Source organism: Ornithodoros turicata, chromosome 2 (genome assembly GCF_037126465.1).
Source record: "Ornithodoros turicata isolate Travis chromosome 2, ASM3712646v1, whole genome shotgun sequence".
In the NCBI taxonomy this organism is placed as follows: domain Eukaryota; kingdom Metazoa; phylum Arthropoda; class Arachnida; order Ixodida; family Argasidae; genus Ornithodoros; species Ornithodoros turicata.
This window is the reverse complement of record NC_088202.1, coordinates 4,928,440-4,949,136: the sequence shown is the minus strand read 5'-3', so window position 1 is coordinate 4,949,136 and position 20,697 is coordinate 4,928,440. Positions and strand designations below refer to the sequence as shown.

General features: G+C 44.6%; 1 long non-coding RNA gene and 3 other non-coding genes across 5 annotated transcripts; all 4 read right to left on the bottom strand.

Annotated features, from left to right (window-relative positions):
* Positions 1 to 3,335: 3,335 nt before the first annotated feature.
* LOC135383018 (uncharacterized) lies at positions 3,336 to 5,267 on the bottom strand. Of its 2 annotated transcripts, none has more exons than XR_010419613.1 (3): positions 4,888 to 5,267; positions 4,557 to 4,775; positions 3,336 to 4,066 (listed from the first exon to the last, which is right to left on the bottom strand). It is a non-coding gene; the product is annotated as an uncharacterized LOC135383018 (long non-coding RNA). The 2 variants fall into 2 exon arrangements; XR_010419612.1 differs by having other exon boundaries at positions 4,557 to 4,715; positions 4,888 to 5,260.
* Positions 5,268 to 9,216: 3,949 nt separating this feature from the next.
* Trnal-uaa (transfer RNA leucine (anticodon UAA)) lies at positions 9,217 to 9,296 on the bottom strand. Its single transcript has one exon. It is a non-coding gene; the product is annotated as a tRNA-Leu (tRNA).
* Positions 9,297 to 9,448: 152 nt separating this feature from the next.
* Trnal-uag (transfer RNA leucine (anticodon UAG)) lies at positions 9,449 to 9,528 on the bottom strand. Its single transcript has one exon. It is a non-coding gene; the product is annotated as a tRNA-Leu (tRNA).
* A 6,003-nt stretch (positions 9,529 to 15,531) lies between these two features.
* On the bottom strand, positions 15,532 to 15,611 carry Trnal-uag (transfer RNA leucine (anticodon UAG)). Its single transcript has one exon. It is a non-coding gene; the product is annotated as a tRNA-Leu (tRNA).
* Between the last annotated feature and the right edge of the window lie 5,086 nt (positions 15,612 to 20,697).

The window sequence follows — 20,697 nt, the reverse complement described above, 5'->3', positions numbered from 1 at the left end:
ATTTGACTTTCAAGGCAGGAAACGGTCCGATAATCCAGCCTGGACATTCCAGCTGGAATTTTTGCTAGGGTCGCTTTGCTTCCTCAACTCGCGCAATCGGGGCCGAAATCTAGCCTCTTTGTAGTGGACATCCTCCAATTTCCGTGTGTGTGACGAAAGCACGAGGTCCACGTTTCATTGGGCGCCCGGACCGGAAGTTCTGTTGTTAGTGAGTTTGTGAGAGCGCCGGCATCCGTCCGGAAAGCGATCTTCAATATGGACGTCGAAGGAAGAAATGCGGAGACTTCGAGCCCGGAACGTCTTTCTGACATTTCTGCGATCGAGAAGAAAATTCTGCGTGCTGAACAGTTCGGTAGGCTTTCGAAACGTCGCCGATGCCGCGAATGCGAGACGAAGTTAGAGCTCTACGAACATCGGTCACAGATGGAGCAGACAGCATGAGTCGCCTGTCTTCAGGTAAGCGATGAGCTTTTTAACGCACACTGTGATCGAACACGTAAACGTTCTCTAAAATTTCGTGTTCTGATATTTAATGCGCACTTGCTGTTCATGGTGCCGGTGTGGCTGGTGTGTCATAATGCCGAAGGAGATCGAATGCTTGTGCTGCCAGGAGCTCGAAAACACTGCCGAATGACTGCAGTATGAGTGCATTACAACCCACGAAGATTTCCAACTTCTATGCTTCAATATGACTGTCCTGAAGGTCGCATATTGAACTCCGTGGGCAGCGCGAACCTATGAGCGACTATATTCACAAGTAAGTCACATGTGTCCTTGTCGAACGATGTTAAAATTTGGGCGCCCAAAACTGGTTTGGTCCTGCATTAAAGTCGTTAAAAACTCCAGTACAGGGCGCAGCACGTAAAAAGACTGTACAGTACACAACTCTGAACTGGAGAAAACCAATAGTTTGTAATTGTCAGTGTGCTGTGTCCTGAGTCACGTTTTTATGTATTGCCCTGTGCATAAGGTTTTAGCGTAGGTTTTTAGCGATATTGAGTTTTCTTGATTGTCGATTCAGTGAAAAGTACAACAATGTTGGTTTCTAAAAGAACACAGCATGTGTAGTAATGTACAGGGTGTGGGCAGGTAAACTGCAGTTGCTCTCAGGTACATGTAGAAATGACACTGCACACGCACTGTACTGTAACCGGTTACCTATTTGCCTAAACTATATTTTATGTACATCTGTGTAGACGATGCAGATACACTGCGTATCGCCAGTTTGCAAGGTGAGTATGGCACAAGCTTGGGAAAAACAAGAGGTCATCCTCTCTTTGTGTGAATGATACATAAACATTCTCAGAAGATCCATGACTTGAAAACCCGAGACGAGGTAGGGACGATAACAGACAAACACAAACACGGTGTTTGTGTTTGTCTGTTATCGTCCCTATCTCGTCTCGGGTTTTGAAGTCATGGATCGTCACCACCAGCTCACTTGCTACCTAACTTTCCTTTCGTTATCATTCTCAGAAGATTTGTACATAGTCACACTTTGCCTCATTTTGCCTAAAGCCTAGTTCCACCTCTTACATCATCTCCACATCTTCAATCCCCAGCAGTAGTACAAGGCTACAAGCAGTACAAGGCTAAAGTAATCAGCTACTACATAAAAAGAAGGAGGGGGAGGAAAACAAAAGCTGGCACATCTAAAATTCGAAGAAACCCTGGTGCTTTCACGGGGCTACTCACGGCTCAGTCCTGGATCAGATCCCGATGGAAAACAGCTTTTCTGAGCCTCAGTGATAGATTCCCTTGATTGCACTGACTGTGAGGCACAACTAATTGGCTTGGTGGCAAGTGGGCTTGCGTCTGATAGTACAATTTGGAATAAAGGGAGCAAGGAACATCTCTCTACGGTCTTAAGAAGGGTATCAACATTACCTGTCAAGGTACAGCATTTCATGTTGCTTTCAGTAAGTACAACACTCCTCATAGCAGTTACCATTCGTGTTGGGAAAGCATGCTGAAGTTAGCTCAGGCAGTGCATCCAGAACTGTGAATCAGGTTCATAGAGAGCACCTGGTGAGAGGGACAGCAACAGTGTCCAGTAAAGACTCTCCAGGAATTTTGTGCAGGTTTGGGGGTCACACCTTTTAATAGTCTTGATGGAAAGCAGGGTGTGTGAAACACTGACCTCTGGTAGATAAATTCTTGTTATTTATAACCAGGGACCCATGTCCTAGTAATCTAGAAAAAGCCTTGGCTCTCTTGGAGGAAATTGCTAATGAATGTCTTTTGTGGAAACAGGTTGTAACTGCCTTTCTATCCACCCTTCTTAGTTGCCCTAGCAAAAGCAAATATGTAATGCTGTACACCATATCTGATGCTAGCACACTAATTGCGTTGAGTGTTCTCAGGCTTCCGAAATGGAGCTACCTCGTATATACGCTGTGCCATGTCGGCAAGAACATAAATCAGACTGCCTTTACTTTTTAAATTGGCCCTTCAGTGATTCATGTGACTGCAAGAATGGCACCCCCAAAATGATAGGCAATGAGAATGATTTCAGCAATGTATTAAAACAACAACCTTATTTGAAAATATAGTCCAAAAGCCGGGTGACGACCTCATAACGTACCGTCCTTTACTGCAAACACCGCTCAACACAACGATTAAAAACAGAGCGTAAACGTTTTGTCGCCTATCCGGGTGGCATCATCAGCACAACGAAGGTCAAAGATGAGCACATCAGCCTATCTAAGAGGGCATCATACACATCCGATAGGGGGCCACGGTTTGTATTACAGGCTGAAGCATCACGCCTGATAAAGCAGGATTCTAAGAACTTTCTAGGGCCCCATCGCTAGTCATGTGCAAAGGTTACTGCACCATCAAAACATATGTCCCTTAGGACAGCAATTGTAGATTAATTCAGTCTTGGTTAGTTAAGCTAAGCACTAGTAGCCCTGGCAACGTCCCTTGTGTGCTCTTTTAGTCTTGTCCCCCGTCTTTTGTCTATCTCGCCAATGTAGGTTGCATCACATTCTATGCACTCAACTTGATATGCACAGTCAAAATGCCTGATGGGCACAGTGCCTTCCAAATAGCGTATGAAATACGTTGGATGAAAGGAATGCGCACCACCGATTTAACTCCTTTGATGTTGTTCTTGATTGTTCTCTGTTGTAGGGATGATGCCACCTGGATAGGCAATGAAACGTTTACTCTATTCTTAATTGTTGTGTTAAGCCGGTGTTCTCAGTAAAGGATTTTACATTATGAACTTTGTTTGAATGATGATTAGTGGCGAGCTTCATACCCTGGGCCACTACTCTAACAATTGCTTGTGGTAGTGTGGCGAAATGGAATAACGAGCCTTGTAAACAATGTACTTGGAAATATATTTATTTATCTCTCATAGGTTGCAGAACCCAGTGTGGTGTTACATAACAGAGGGGCATGTAATTATACAAGACCGATCACCAAAAGGCCTTGCTTTTGACTAGATTAAAATGTGAAGCGATTGTAACATAACAAATGCTGCATGGTGGCGATATGATAGGTTCTCCTCACGAGTTGTCGCAACGGTTACGGTTAGTTGAGAAACTGCATATCCAGTTAGCAGGATCAAATTTTAATTGGGCTACTTTGGCCAACAAGCGAGCATACAGCACAGTGTGAAAAGCCCTTACAAAATAAAAAAATACTATATCTACGTGTACCCAGAAATCAAGACAGTTCAAAATGCTGTGAACGAATTCCACTACGTTAGTTTTGCCTGAATACCCGTTTCTAAAGCCATGCTGGAATTTAAAAAAAGAAATCGACAGACTCAACTTGGTTGACAACGTGGTAGTACATGATGTGCTCCATTAGTTTACAGGGAACCCTAAAAAGTGGATCTGGTTAATAGATAGAAGGAGCATAGTTGTCACCTCTTCTGAAGACAGGAATCAGCTTGAGACCTATGTCCTCGACTAACACACATACTAAGCACCTTTCACACAGATTAACGTATCTTCGTTCCAGCTCTTTCACTTTCAGATGTTCATCTCTGTTGAGTGTTCTGTCATTCTTGTAATACAGATTGGAATTGAAATGCAGGTGCATAAGGGATGCTCTGAAAGAAAAGTGTTTGGTTTTAGTCCTCTTAATGTTTCCGAAAACGAAAACAAACTTCACGGTGACTATTCTTCTGAAATGAGCAATTCCAGGATGACAGCAAAAAATATATCTCGCCATATCATTATATCCACCTGGCACTTCAATTGAATAATGGCAGTTGAAGATGATGATGATTCAATTTAATGGCACATAAGCAACTCGGGCTATAGTGCGCCAAAACCATGGCAAAACTGTGACTTGTTAAATATCAGACGATTATACTAAAATAATATACTTTGTTGGTTGGTGAGATATAGACAAAAACATGATATGATAAAAATAAGAAATTGAAGAAAAGGCAATTGTTGGCTTTGTGTGACTGATGTCGAGTTTGCCACACTACGTGTTGAATAATAATGTACGCTGATATGCTGTAGCATATAAAGTACAATCATACACACGCTCAATATGTGGTGGATATGTGAAACCAATATACACATACTTACATTTCAAACTTTCTTGAAAAAGGCAGTCCATGTCTGTCGGATTTGCCAGACTCTATACAAAGCCAGTAAGCACAGTGTGGAAAGACTGTTTCATCTTTCGAAAGCGGAGGTGCAGCTACCACGACGCTTCCCCATCTCAATGCTTCGGAGCGGCATAGCCTAGTAAGAAGCCATCAGAAGGATCTCATAAAGATAACTTCGTTGAAAAAGTGGAGGGTTCTGTGGGATACGTAAGAAAGCATACGCGTTACACAACAGCTACGAGAATGATCGACTGCACTTGCATGGTTTTCAATATGTAGACTTGGAACTGAAAAATAAATCTGCTAACCTTGTTGAAACTACTTGTCCGTCAGGACCACACGAGAGCACACTTGGTTTCTTTAGTTGAAGGTATCATCAGGTCCCCATGCTCCTTTGAGATGCAGCAGACAGAATTTCGCTGAGGCGAGTGACTGCCGTTGCGGTTCGTCGCTTCGCAGCAGATCAAGAACAGTACACAGCAACGATAGGTGAAACGTTCAGAATATGGCGACCAACTCCAACACCAACCCAATGACCCGAACAAAGAGGATGAACCGGGAGTCACACAAGTTCGCAGTTCGCAAGCTCGGCATACGGCATCCATTACAGCTGACCGGATACGGAAGCATATATGGAACGCGTGTACAGATTGAAAAGAAAATCGTAGAAACTGTTGCAGGTGATAAATGCAGGGTATATTTTTCTTTTTGAGGCTCTGTAATACAGACATATTAACATAGAAATGCCATTTCATGAAGGAAATTGACAGGTATTGCGTGACCACGTGACGCGTTTGAGCCAATTGTGGGTGTTGCGAGTGGCCCCCGTGTTGACGTCATCTTGATGGTGGGCCGGGGTGGATATTCAAAATAAACGTATGTTTTCTCGGTTTGACGCTAGGCGTGCTGCACTCGGATGAAGTCGAATGTTTAAAATTCGAGTTTAGAGAAACCGTGGGGTTTTAATGCATGAATTTTCGCATGGAGAGTCCTTGTTGGGTGCTTTATCGACTGGAAGTACGAAAGAGCTCCCACAGTTTCTGGTCAGAGTCCCTTTAATTTTAGAGGTTTCTAGCTTATAATGAGGCAAAACGCGAACTCCACACCAAAGATCATGTTCTTGTTTAAATTCTCAAAGTCAAAACTGTACACTCTTTCTTACAATTTTTTTAGAGATATAGTTTAAAAAGTTGTCCATATAGTCACACATTCTATACAAGATATTTGATTGCGCATTATTTGCTAAGATTTATCGGATCACATCCAGGAGCAGTGGAGACTACCACACATCAGTAAGTGTTTAATTAAAATTTCAACAGATGCTGCAATTTACGGACTGAGTTGTAGAAAGTGTAATTTCACATTAAGCAAGCTTCAGTTCGCTCACTGTGACATGCGAAGGTTTTAAAAACTCATTCATGATGACAAAGAATGTAATCGAATGGATTGATTTTTTCTATATACACTATAACGTAATGCGAATTCTCTATGTCGTGGATATTAAAAATTACGAATATTTTTCGAATGAAATTTACTTAAAACTCGAAGAAATGGTCACCCGCGTCGACGAACCCGTTTCCGCACCTGAAATATAAATATACAAACTACAATCATCTGCTGTTTTCTGAAGATACGTGTTTGTGTGGAGCAAAGTATCCGGCATACATCGGTAGGAAGTCAGACAATTTGAGGATACTAATCGCTGATTCATATATATGCATTAATATACTTAAACATTGCCGCTCCTAAGTATTCACGGGGAATACAACATCCTCGACTACACCATCCACCATTCTTGTATATGGATCACTCCCATCGCTTCTCAATATCTGCATAGTTTAATGTACATACTAGAAACATCAAGATAGAGATCAGATAATTTGCTTATATTCCGTGGATTCGCCGCCGGTAATTGTCGATACAGCATAGAACAATTGATTCTCGCATTATTCTATAGAAATTTGTGTGGCGATTTGAAAAAGCTCACACTCCCCCTTCAAAACCAATTCGGACTGGACGTGGACTACGTTGACCAGTGACATGTTTGCGACTGAATACAAGTATCACCCTCTCCGCTGTTTTATTTTTTAGGATTTGACAGGCCATTTATCTGCCGCCACTTACTTCCACTTTTCTCGCGATGTCTTCCCTCGCCGCCTTCGGCGCTGCTTCTAATGGCTTCTTTCAAATTGTAAAAGTGGACGACCTGTGTCGCGAACGCTTTGGTTTATCCTGCATTCGGTTATTTCCAATTTTGTCTTATATAGGCCTCCCAATTTGCAAGCACTGGTCGGCTCCGTTTTTCTATTCAATCATACAACTATGTTGACGAAAATATTTATTCCTCCACTCCAATCGGGTTGCTTGTCAAACACGTCTTCCGCCACCTCCTGCGCCTTAAGCGCAGATGCAGTGTTTCTAATGGCTTCTTTCAAATGTTGTCCATTTGATAGTTTTCGTGCCACATTTTTTTCTGCATTCATTGCCGTCTTAGTAATGTATGGATGTGCTCGTCGCAGGAGTGGTAATGCAAACTTGCACAATGATTTAAAGAATCCACTGCCCCTCTGAAACATTGGCACCGAGTACGGTGTAAGGTCGCCAAATCCATGCCCGTAGTCGTAGTGGATTTCTGGGATTTCTTTCAGAAACATGTCTAAAGTGTAGAGCTAGAGCTGTTTTGCCTGGACCTTTGAAGTGGAGAGGTCGACCAGAGTCGTCACACAACTTAATTGAAATGAAATTTATTTCATTATGCATATATTGTATGTTTTGGAAATCATAATGAATGATATTATCTTCCTTTGCAAAGTAGGAGGCTAATTTTTATATTGGAAACTTCTTTGCACCGAAGTGCGATGATTCGATAATGGCACAATAAACTATAAAATAATGGAACAATGATGTAAGCCTGAGGTGCATGCAATTCGTTATCGATGAGTACATCAATCCTCGCTACCCTTCCTTGTTTGTCGACCACATGCTGCAACGGTGTCATATCGCATCTCTGCTTCAAACACAGCCGAAGCAGCACAATGTACTGAAAGTCGAGTGCAATAGGGGTGGACGGGTAGGTGAAAGCCCTTGAACAAACCCGTGCAACTAAAGAACACTGATACGATATATACCGTCCACCCCTATTGCACTCTACTTTCAGTACATTGTGCTGCTTGGGAGTAAAGTTCCTGCTGAGTGGCCCACTGCATGACTCACGACGACATCATACTGCTGGGCAAACAACTTGTTTATTAGATCAGCAGTGGCTTCTTCTGTATTTATCTTTGTTTCCTGTATGGCAATAACATCAATGTTCGGATGGCTTTCAAGATATCGTTTCAAGTGATATTGTTTTTTCCGTGAATTTATCCCTCTGACGTTTAGGGTGGCCATCACTGTGATTGATGTTACAGTCATGGTTTGGTGTATTTGACGCGTCTAAGCGAAAGTTTTCATTCCCAGCTTCTTTACTGCACGCAGTGGGCTTCCAGTCGTGTGATTCATTGCCGTGGTGTTAAATAGTAGCAAAGGGGGAGTCATCGAGGTGCGACGCTCCAATTTCTTGAGGAGTCAAGCTCATTAAAGTCGTGGGGCTATTATGTTTCAGTCTTTTGGCTGTGGGAGTACACGACCGCTTTTCCTTCCCTTTGGTGGCAGACACATCGTCGGCTCTATCGTGTCCATCAGGTCTTTTTTCTGTAGTATGTTCACTTTCTTTGGCACAGTTATCCCGCTCTTATCTTACGCTGTCTTCTTCCATCTCATTCGATTCGTTGACATTTAGAACAGGCTCTTTTCTTTCTTTGCTTCCCTCTGCAATAACTTCCATCGCCGTATCACTGTCTATGTCGTCAGTGTAAAGTTCCCTCGCTGGCTCATCAGGCTGCTTAGCTCCCGATGCGTATGTAGACACGCATTCTTCTTCCAAAATCTTCCAATGTCCAAGTCTTCGACATATTTTGCACCATGGTGTATTGCACGATTTTCTGATATGGCCAGCCCGTTTACATCTCAAACAAAGTGGGGCATGCCCTTGTATGTCCAACAGTACTTGACATCCCGTAATGAACATCAGATGGGGCATGTCATCAACAGAAACCGTTTATATATCTTGTAGGCAGTCGGTTATATATACCGTTATATATAACCGTTTGTATAACTGATTCATCAGGTATATTCCTCGGTACCCAGTTTATTTTCACGGTCACTTCTTTCACATTAGGGTCGATGATTTTGCACGTTGCACGTTGTAAGGCCGTCCTCGGGGGTCCGCGTGAAGGAAGAGTGTGTTGTACGACATCTTTCCGAAGGGCACAGTTGGCATAATAAGACGATAATCCGTATGACCGTTCGACGTCAATTGTTCAGGGTTAACCCAGCTAGGCCTAGCCGTAGCATCCGCCCACGAGGAGCTCATGTTACCTGCGTCCGTACGCTATCGCGGCCGGAAGCAGATTCGGACTGGTGCCTAAAACCAGCGCCACCACTCCGCCACGGGCCTTTTCTCCTTCATTCACAGCGGAACATTTGTTTCAAATCTTTATCGGTCATATCAGGAAGAAACAGGGAACAAACCATTAATTTTGAGCACAGCAGCGGCAGATCTCAGAGGCGCATCTTTCCGAGTGCTGCAAAACATCAGATAGCGGTGGGATTCGAACCCACGCCCTTTCGGACTGGTGCTTAAAACCAGCGCCTTAGACCACTCGGCCACGCTACCGCACACAGGCCTTTTCTCGTTCATTCGCAGCGGAACATTTGTTTGAAAAAATTTATCTGTCACGTCAGGAAGAAACAGGGAAGAAACCATTAATTTTGAGCACAACAGCGGCAGATCTCAGAGGCGCATCTTTCCGAGTGCTGTAAAATATCTGATAGCGGTGGGATTCGAACCCACGCCTTTTCGGACTGGTGCCTAAAACCAGCGCCTTAGACCACTCGACCACGCTACCGCTTTTTTTTTTCCACCAGGTAATAACGTTTATTTACAAACATTAAAATAAGCTATGACTGTACAGTGTTAATGAGTGATGTATGGTGAATGAATGATGCACACCGTAGCATCCAAATACACAGGATACAAAAAAATACATGGTACACAACACACAGGTTACACAGGTCACACAGAGAGTAATAATTTACATACACACAGGATACAAAACAATACATGGAGTTCGAGGTAACTCGTTACATGTAACTCGTTACTGTAACTAAGTTCCTTTTTTTGGTAACTTGTAACTTAACTCGGTACTTTTGCGCCGTGGTAACTTTCAGAGAAACTCGTTCCTTTTTCAGGTAACTTTGCCAAAGTAACTTAAGTTAAGTTCCAAGTTACTTTTAACTCGCTTTTCACTCGCGTCCAGATATTTTCTTGTTTTCTCTCCGGTTCCTTCGTGGCATTTTTTGCCATAAAATGTGATTGACAGTATTTTATTCAGGAAGTAAGAACCGCTGCCATTGAAATGAAGCTGAACCATTGTGCGCCCACAGGGAGTAAGATGCAAAGCGTTCGAATAGACCTCTACCAGAGAAACGTCATCATGACATTGGTAGACAGACTGAAACCGAAACAAATCGGAAGGAGAGGGCTGGTTTCCACGAACGGGCACTTGTTCGCTGCCTCCCATTGAAAGAAAAGCAGGACAGAGGGTCGCGTCCCTTTAAGGGACCATATCGTAATCCCCTCAAGATGTGGCTTTCGGGCGCGACCTTGTTCACCTCTAGCTGCGAGTGTACTTCAATTCTAACAAATTTGTCGCGCTGTCGAACACTATGACGTCATTTGTTTACAAACAGGGAGAGGTCTATTGTTGGACATATACGAAAACGATCTAAGCATGTTGCACTCCTCCGCAGGCAACTCAAGGTCTAACTCAGCTGCTCACGCGCGCTGCGCCTGCGTAATGCTGTTTTGTGTCCGAAGTAACTTGGAAGTAACTCGTTCTTTTTTTTTAAGTAACTCAGTAACTGCGAGTTACATTTCAAGCTGAAGAACTTCGTTATAAACTTAGTTACATTTTTCACACGGTAACTTAACTTGTAACGAGTTGTTTTTGACGGGTAACTTCTCAATCTATGCATGGTACACAACACAGAGAGTAATAATTTACATAGAGGACAGCGATTCACACAGATGCTCTAACCACGGTGGTGCTTCCAAATGCTGCATGCAGCATAGCTTCAGCTGCGTTATTTCTACTTTAAAATACTGCATGGGCGACGCCAATGGCTCATCATTTCTGTCTGCCATACGCAGCTTCCACAATCAATACATAGCTATCAACATGATAATATCGTAACGTATATCTTCATTCGGATGTAAAGGTAGGAATCTGATTGTATGTGGGTTCAGAGAGAGGCGATTATTCAGTACTTTAATCTGTATGTCGTCCCAGAAAAACTGTGCTTCCGTACAATCAAGAAAGATGTGGTCAACGGTTTCAGGGACTTTGCAAAACCTGCAGTTGGCGGACCATGGAACATATATGGCTTTCTGTTCCAACCATGCTTTCACAGAGAGCGTTGATGTATGAAGCTTGAAAAAGAATGTTTTCATATTCGGCTTTATGTGCATGCGTTTGACTCTGTGCAAAACGTCCGCTCCAGGCCACTCAGACGGAATTTGCCTGTAAATTGGCACGGGAAACAAGGTATCTATCAAATGGGCTGCCAACACTTTCTTTGAAACCGAAAAGAGGTAATCTGGGGTAAACCTGACTTTGAGAAAGTTGATGCAGTCCACGACCTCCTGATAAAAACCTGTCAACTGCAAGCCTTGTTCGTGGAAGCCAACATATGTATATATATCGCATATAGTTGTAGGCTACTGCTCTCTTCACGGCGTCTAATAGCGGGTGCACAGACTGCCTATAAAACCAGAGTCTCATAATTAGCTGGTTTACAAACAAGTGCTGTAGACCTAACCCTCCATCCTTGACTTTCTTGAAAAGGTTTTCTCGGCGCATTCTTTCAAATGTTGAGCACCATATCGTGGTGGCAAACACGCGATGGCATGCATGTACGATTTTACGGGAACACTGAAGTACTTGCAAAATGTATACCATTTTCGCCACCAAAAACACATTGCAAACTGAAGCCCGCTAATATATTGACAGTTCCTTGCCTCTCCAAGTGAATGCATGCTTTTTCATCTTATCAATTCTTTCTGACCACATCCTGTTTGTGTTTCTACTTGCGTGTAATGGCACCCGCAGGTAGTCCGGGTTGCTCGTCTGCCACTTGATATCGCAAAATATTTCTGGAGTTGAACCCCAAAGCCCACACCATACTCCTAAAGACTTCTCTTTGTTTACTTGAGCTCCAGAAGCTGCACAAAACAAGTCGATCTGCTCCATTATTTTTTCGACACTTCTCTTATCTTTCACCAAGAACGCAACGTCATCTGCATACGCCACAACTTTAACTTCAACACCACCCCGCTGAAAGCCATGAACGTCATACTGACAGATTACGCGCCTACACAACGGTTCTCAGTACAAATCGAAAAGTAAAGGCGATAAAGGACAACCTTGCTGGACCGAAGCTCCAAGCGCAATCGGGGTGGCAATGAATCTATTCACCACGAGGCTCGTTGCAACTAGTTTGTAGCACAACTGGATGCGATTTACAAACCTATCTCCCATGTTGACATGACGTAGCAATGCGAACAGGTATGTATGACAAACTCTATCGAAAGCTTTCGAAAGATCCAACTGTAGCATCGCCACGTGCCCACCCTCATATCTGCACCAGTCCAACACCGTACGAACTAGATGTATATTGGTTTGTATTCTTCTATTCTTGATGGCACACGTTTGATGTTCCCCTACTAGATGGGGCAACACAAATTGCAGACGTGCAGCAAGCACTTTAGCGAAAATTTTGTAGTCAACATTGCAGAGGGTAATAGGCCTATAGTCAGTCACTTTCGGAGTGGACCCCTCAGCTATTTTCTTCGAGATTAATACAGTGTGCGACCTTCGAAAACTAAGAGGAAAAATGCCGTTTTCCTCCGCTTCTGCATAAAGATTAAGTAAAACAGGCGTGAGCAGCTCTACGTACTTCTTGTAGAACTCTGCTCCCAAGCCATCCGGCCCGGGAGTGCGGTTGAAAGCTAACTCTTTGATTGCACACTGTATTTCTGTTGCTGCAATGTCCGACCCTAACATTTCTTTCTCCTCCTCACTTAGCTTTGGCATGGTTGCAATGTACCTATTTATCAAACCCTCATCGACTTTTCGTGGTGTTTGTCCAAACAAACTCTTATAGTAATCGACGAATATCTCCCTCACTTTCTCAGAGTCACCCACTACTTTACCCTCGTGCTCTAAACTTTCAATGCGCCTACTACGCGTCTGCTTCCTCTCTGTTGCCAAATAGCTTTTGTTTGGCGTTTCATCCGGCAAATATCTCTTTGTTCGACATCTAACTCTTGCGCCTTCATACCTATGTTCGCTGAAAAGATCGAGCCGGAGCTCGATTTCCTTTATATCGTCAAAACATGTGCCTGGGTTTTTCGCCTCAAGCTGTACCAGACTGCGATGAGCTTCTTTCAATTTGGTTTCTTCACACATTCCTTGATATGCTATTATATTACTCCTCTCAATCGCGTAACGTCTAACCTCCTGCTTGAAGATTTCCCACTTTTCGGCCCAGCCTAAGGGATTCTCGGCAAGACATGCAAGCTTTCGTCGTATGTAATCATCGAAAACAGAGTCCTGTAAAAGCTTCGAATTCATTTTCCATAGCTTCCACGTCTTTGGAGTGCGTTTTGCCGTTTCGGGATTTCCAATTGTTGCCACTACGAGACAATGATCGCTGAAGTGGACTGGGAAGACTTGGTATTTCGTCACCTCTCTGAGTTTGTTGGCGGAATAGTATATGCGATCCAATCTAGCGTGTGAGTTCCTTTGAAAATGTGTGTATTTAATTGTGTCTGGTGTACTATATTCTGCAGCATCAATCAAATTATGAGTTTCTACAATGCATTGCAGACACTCGGCACTATCATCTTCAAGATTTCGGAACGTGCTTCTGTCACTCGCTGAGAGGACGCAATTAAAATCTCCCAGGAACACTATGTTATATTGGTCATCAAAATATTGTCTGGTCGATTCAAAGAACGCACAGCGTTGATTCTTATCATTTGGAGCATATACGACTAAAAACCTCCAAAGTTTCCCCCTAATGTCTACATCTAGCATTGCTGACCTACCATCTGCATCTACGGCATGGTATACATGGGTATAGGAAAGACTTCTCTTAATGAAAAGCATGACACCAGCAGAATATCCAATGGAATGGCTAACGAGCACTTCGTATTGATTCATGAAATACTGCGATAGCATTTGTTCGGTGCCCCGCTGCGACTCAATTTTTGTCTCTTGAATAGCAAGAATGTCAATTTGAGGAAAACCATCCAGTAGCCTTCTGAGTTGGTATTGTTTCTTTTTAGAGTTAAACCCTCTAACATTAAGGGTTGCAATGACCAAATGACCCACAGCCATGATTTCTATGCTTCAATAGTGATTATGTATTTACTTATCAAATCAAATCACTTATGAAATCACTTTAGTGAACTGGAAGAGCAGCTTAAGCTTACCGACTTTGGAGGAATCTAGTTGCGCATCCTGCTAACACAACACTGAGGTAGCCAATCTCCCCAACACACTATGCTGACAAAAACCCAATATCGTCAAGAACAGAGCGGTCCACTTCAACAATCTTCGGAGGCATTGTCGCCGGCGCCGACTTCCTTCCCTTCTTCCTCTTTGGTGTGATCCAGAAATCATCTTCTATCTCTTCGGTCGCTTCATTTCCATATCCTTCTAAACCCGACGAGGCTGTATCTTGACGCTCCTGGAGAACGCTTTTCTCCTCTTCTTATTGAGGGCCACCCATTGCTGGAGCAATGGGCGTGCCTGCTTGGGAAGCTACTGTCGCCGCAGCAGGTGCAGCAGCAGACGAAGGAACAGGAGCGGCAACAGGTACAGCTCCATCAGCATCGTCGTCGCATTCCATGTTGTGCTGACTGTCCTGGCTTCCATGTTGTTGACGAACCCTTGACGCGTATGTCACAACGCACTCATCTTCCTCGTGTCCAAAACGGCGACACGTTTTGCACCAAGGGGTGTGACATTGCTTCCTAATGTGCCCCACGCCTTTACACCGTAGGCACAATGGCGGTCGCCCTGGTATTGACACAAGAACTTGACAACCGCACACATACATCTGGTGCGGCAAGCTGTCCGCAGTTACATTATTTTTCAGTGTAATTACCACTTGCCGAGTCGTCGACGCAGCTCCTTCAAAGAATGAGTCCTTCCACTTTTCTCTGACAATGTTTGTCACAACGCCGTATCTTTCAAGCGCTGCTTCGATTGCCACGTCAGGTACATGTTGAGGGAGCCAATGCATTTTGATATGAAGCTCTTTCTTATGCGGATCAATGAGCACACATCGTTTCTCTTTCACCGCTACTTCGCTGAGGCTAAGAAACTTGTCCTTTGCACTCACGCTATTAAAGGTCAAGGCCCAAAGGTGGTTGAACAGAAACGGACCGACCGATGTGACCTCGCTCCGAACAACTTTGTCCTTCAAAGCGTCACTAAAATGGCCAATGTTGTATGGCCTCCCAGTTGGATCAGCATGCAGAAAAACGGTATTTAACGCTACAGTACCTGATGGAATCGTTGGCAGAATCATTTTGTAACCTTCATCCCGGCTAGGCTTAGCCGTAGTCGCCGCTCTCACGGAGCTCATAATTCCTGCGTCCGATCTGTACAAATAGAAGAAGCAGCTACCGCACACGGGCCTTTTCTCGTTCATTCGCAGCGGAACATTTGTTTGAAAAAAATTATCTGTCACGTCAGGAAGAAACAGGGAACAAACCATTAATTTTGAGCACAACAGCGGCAAATCTCAGAGGCGCATCTTTCCGAGTGCTGTAAAACATCAGATAGCGGTGGGATTCGAACCCACGCCCTTTCGGACTGGTGCCTAAAACCAGCGCCTTAGACCACTCGGCCACGCTACCGCACACGGGCCTTTTCTCGTTCATTCGCAGCGGAACATTTGTTTGAAAAAATTTATCTGCCATATCAGGAACAAACAGGGAACAAACCATTAATTTTGAGAACAACAACGGCAGATCTCAGAGGCGCATCTTTCCGAGTGCTGTAAAACGTCAGATAGCGGTGGGATTCGAACCCACGCCCTTTCGGACAGGTGCCCCAAACCAGCGCCTTAGACCACTCGGCCACGCTCCCGCACACTGCCTTTCCTCCTTCATTCGCAGCGGAACATTTGTTTGAAATCTTTATCAGTCATGTCCGGAAGAAACAGGGAGCAAACGATTAATTTTGAGGGCAACAGCGGCATATCTCAGGGGCGAATCTTTTTGAGTGCTGTACAACATCTGGTAGCGGTGGGATTCGAACCCACGCCCTTTCGGCCTGCTGCCTAACCCAGGGCCTTCGATATCGACGATGGATTTCCAGGAATCATTGTCATCGCATTGTCTTGGAAAGTGCACTAAAACACATGCGAATACTGCACAAGAGACCCACGATGCAGAGATGCACGGCAAATGAAGCCAAAACCACCTTGCTGCAACACGCAACACGCTGCTTCCAAGTGCCACTCTTGCCCTGTGGCCGTTTGAATTTGAATTGCCATTGCCATTGAATTTGAATTGAATAGCCATTGCCATTGAATTTGAATTGAAGAGCCATTGCACCGGCCGTCGGTCTCTACAATTACCTTTTCTTCTTTTTCCTTTTTCGAATTATTTAGCTTAGTTTCTGTCATTTTTCGAATATATGTCGTTTCACATTTTGCTGGCGCTTATGATATTCGCCTGAAATACAAGACGAAAAAACAAAAAACAAAGAAAAGCAACAAAACGAGATCATGCATATGCTAAAAAAAGATCAATCAAGACCAGAAAAGTATATATCAAGAGTGGACTCTTCCCCTATGAGATCACAAAGGGCTGCTCAGCTTGGTATCTCAAGTGGACTGATTGACCATTCTGGGAACAAAATGGTACCTGTGAGGCTCCACTTGGAACTTCTGGAACCATCCGAGGCCAGATTGATACCACTAATTTCACCGAAATGAAACCAGTCACCCCACTTGGGGATTCGGCTGGGACCATTCAAGTGGAACCAGTCCAGATTCAAATGGAACCATTCTGAGACCAGTCCATGTTTTTGTTTGGGTTCACACATTGGCACACAACGGCGGCGCATGTTTCCCTTGATTCGTAAAAGCTGACAGCACAAAGGACATCATAAGACTTCACATACTTTCGAAATCTTCTTGTGAAAACCGACTAGGGCACGCACAGCTTTGGCTTTGACAGTCGGTGGGCACTTGCGTTCCTCACACGTGTGCCGGTTGCTGCGGAGGCCATGCAGATCCAGTGTGCATGCCCAGACTCCTCCTCTCCCGCGAATTAACCGGAAACGCGCGTGGTTTGAAACAACGGGTTCGCTCCCGTTATTGTCGCGGCGATATGCCCGTATTTTCCACTACTATTTTTTACAGTGTAGACAACACCCTTCTCCATTGCCCGCACTACCAACCTTCCTGCCTTCCTTCCTTTTCTTTCTTTTCATTCTATTAAACATACCCCCCCCCCTTCCAGAATGACACTTTCAGTCTTTGTCAGTCAGCTAGACTCTCGCCCTCGCTCTACGTTAAAATTGTTTAGCCCATGGCCGAATGCAGCCCACCAATGGTCTGCCCTGCAGGCAGTTCTGAACCTTTTGGACGCCGTATGACTTCGGCTCTCATTGTGAGACATTATTCGATTTCACCACGTTACCGCCAGCACTGGGAGCATCGCCCGTTGCGATGAAACTCTCCAGCGATTATCGTTTAAATAAAGTTGTTGTTAGACTACTTGTTCATCTGTGCACATATAAATATGAAGAGCACATCTTAATTATGTGCCTTTTCCTCTTAACTGTTATTGTGTAATGCAGTTTAGAGAGTGCTTCTGGAAGGCAAGGGGCGCAAGGCACAAGATAGTAAATGTGTGAGTAGTAAAAGGGGGAAAACGTGCATTTAAAGGGACACTAAAATGCAAAAACAACTTTATTTCATATCACGTTAGACACTATATGTTGATTTCGTAGTTGTTATCATAATTGAAAACTTTGATTCCGTTACGAAGCTACGATCAAAATTATACTGGACTCTTTCTTGCTTCGGTACTAAGCAGTGAACGACGCTTCAGCTCGTGCACCGGTGTTTTAGTCCATGCTGCGCGTGCACGCGCGTGCTGTGCCATGGAGCAGTCCAGGGGCGCGTTCCCAGCCACGTCGTAGGTGCGCGAGATCGCTATTGTTTCACCCATCTCCATAGCAACGGCCGGGTCACGTGGCAGGCTTCGCGATGGAGCACTAAAGAGCCGTTCCCTGCTACCCCGGCGGCGGCTCGTGCATCACGTAACTGTAGCCGTTGTGAGCGGAGGTAGGACGACCCAAACCGCTTCGGGGTTCGCGATCAAAATGGCGGATCTGTTCATCATTTTTGATGAGGAGGGCATCGCCGATCGCGACCCGGAACGCACACATCGCACTTACAGCGATGCTTTCGCTACGATGTCAGAGGACAACTTCATTGCGACCTTCCGCTTGTCTAAGGAGGTCTGCGGAGGTGAGCAGATTCATTTGCTCGTTCTCAGGGGCCTCTACTTGGGGGTTGGAAGTTGTCCCTTTCCACCTTCAAGTATACGCCTGTTGATGTGATGGGTATTCCGCCAGTGGCCATTCTGCGTGCGGCACTCGTGTCCCCCTTCCTAAACAGACGGAATTTTCTTCTCCGTCGTTTGCACGGACAAAGCCTTCTTTGTGGTCGTATGTGTACGTTTCTTTCGAAACTCCCATATGGAAGCAATTAGGTAATTAATGGTGATCGAACTTAAGGGGTTATCGGTTTCTTCTTTTGAAGTGAGCCCATGTCACAAATGTGAACTCCCACAAGACACGTTCCCCCGCTTTCCCGCTTTTTAAGGCACAGCAGACCACATGTTTGTCATTTGTACATATGGTAGGACTTGACTCCGAGGACAACACAATGGAGAGGGAGACGCGGGGGCTTGCTTGGTCCTCTTGCTTGTGTTTCTCTTCATTGGTGCGCAAACATGTGTCGGATTTTTGTGAACTTATGCACTGTGTTGGCCTTCTATTGTCGTTATATTGACAGATGACGGATGCCGCATATGACTTTGAGAATTTTTCACGTTTGTGTAGTGTTGAATCAGATCAAGGTTCCAGTCTTACTGACTGAATAGACGTGGGTTCGTATGGGTGCTACCGCCAGGGTCTGCTGTCTAGGGCAGGGACTGGGGGAAACTGTCTTTCGCTTTCGTTATTGTAACTGCTTCTGAAAGAAGGCTTCTTGGAAACTACACGGCATGCAAGACTGTGACCATTTCTCTGTGAGGCGTCCAACGAGTGTCTAAAACAGCAGTCGTGGAACGCGTTACGTGTGTGCCCTGCTCGGCATGAGAGCGCAGACATCGTGCACCATCGTCGCCAAGCTCTGGACTACACTGCGCCTCTCAGCTACATATTTTGTTCAATGATTCCACGTAATTAATTTAGAGATGATCCTGTGTCATTCTGCGTGACCCGTGAAAACTTTGAAACTAGTTGAAACTCGTGAAATAGTTCGTTAGTCGTGAAATAGTTAGAATTTTCGTAGCAGTTCCATTTAGTAATATTCTCCATTTACGTATGGGTAAAATTCGTTTAGTTTTGCATGTCGAAGTTCAGAGCTGCACTTGGCCAGAGGGTTCCCTAGCCGTAAGCTCACCAGAAGTTTGAGGTACACTGGTTCACCGTCCCAACTTCGGTCATTTCTTTAATAATCGCGGAACAAAGTCCAAATATTCAGAGGGGGGGCTAGTGTCGGGACGCTCGTAGGTCTCCGGAAATAGCACCTTGAAGGAACAATTAAGTTTTTCATAATTCATTTACGTATACATACTTTAGCCGTCGGCAGCGCAACAATTTCCAAGACTTATCAAAATTCAAATTGAAAAATCTTCAAAAAGCAGCCGTGCTTTTTTCTGAAGTGTTTGTCTGAAGCCATGTTGTTTCTTTTTTGTATTGTTTCTTCTTCTGTTTTTTTCCTTCTTTTTTGTGCGTGTGTCCCCCACCCCCCAGATCTTAGCTATAAATCCGCCCCTGTGTGCGGCAATGGTGTGCTGTCAAAGGTCACGTGCTCGGCTTCAATCGAAGCGCACACGCTCGCAATGCTTTGGATAGACCGCTCAGGACACCACTCATTCTAGTCCACCATAACCGTATGCTTCGGAAGTTGGCATATGGCTCCATCGCACGGCGATTCCTAGAATTTTCAGTTCCTCAAGACTTGAATGGATAGCGCCACCGTCCCGTTCCCCTCGCATGTCCTCAACACACACACACACTCACACACACACCTACAGTCGTGTGGCTACATGCTTAACGTTCCGCAGGCCAGGACTAAGAATAATTTCGACCACCTGGGGATCTTTAACGCGGACAGGTAATATCCTACACACGGTGCTAGAAGAAATATGAACCCCAACTCAGTGAAACTCAGCAGAATGTTTCGCCAGCTACACTGTTAAAAATAAATCCGTAGAAAAACGGGCATCTTACTCGATATTATATTGCCATATACATTTGTCCGTTTTCCGATCACCGGAGCACAGATTTTTTTTCTTTTTTTACAAACAAATGCTCCGTTGCAAAACGTCACGAAAGTGCCGTAGAAAAACGGCACATTTTTACCGATGCCGCACTTGCAGAGACTTGTCCGTTCTACGGTGTACGGCGAACTGTTTCTTTACCGGACATGTTCCGTTATAAGATGTTAAGGTACGCCGTCTTTTTGCTAGTGATTGTTCCTTTATAATGAAGTGCACCAGCTTTTTTCTACAGCTGCAAGCGTTTGCACTAGCTCCTGTACGACGCACATTCCTTATACATAGGGAGTGACTTTTTCGGGTTAAACCCGATTCCGCCCGGTTATTCCCCCCCCCCCCCCCAACTGACCTCCGACCAATTCGTGTTAAACCCGATTTCTCCCCGAATTCCAGTCACTATGAAATCCTCAGGTGA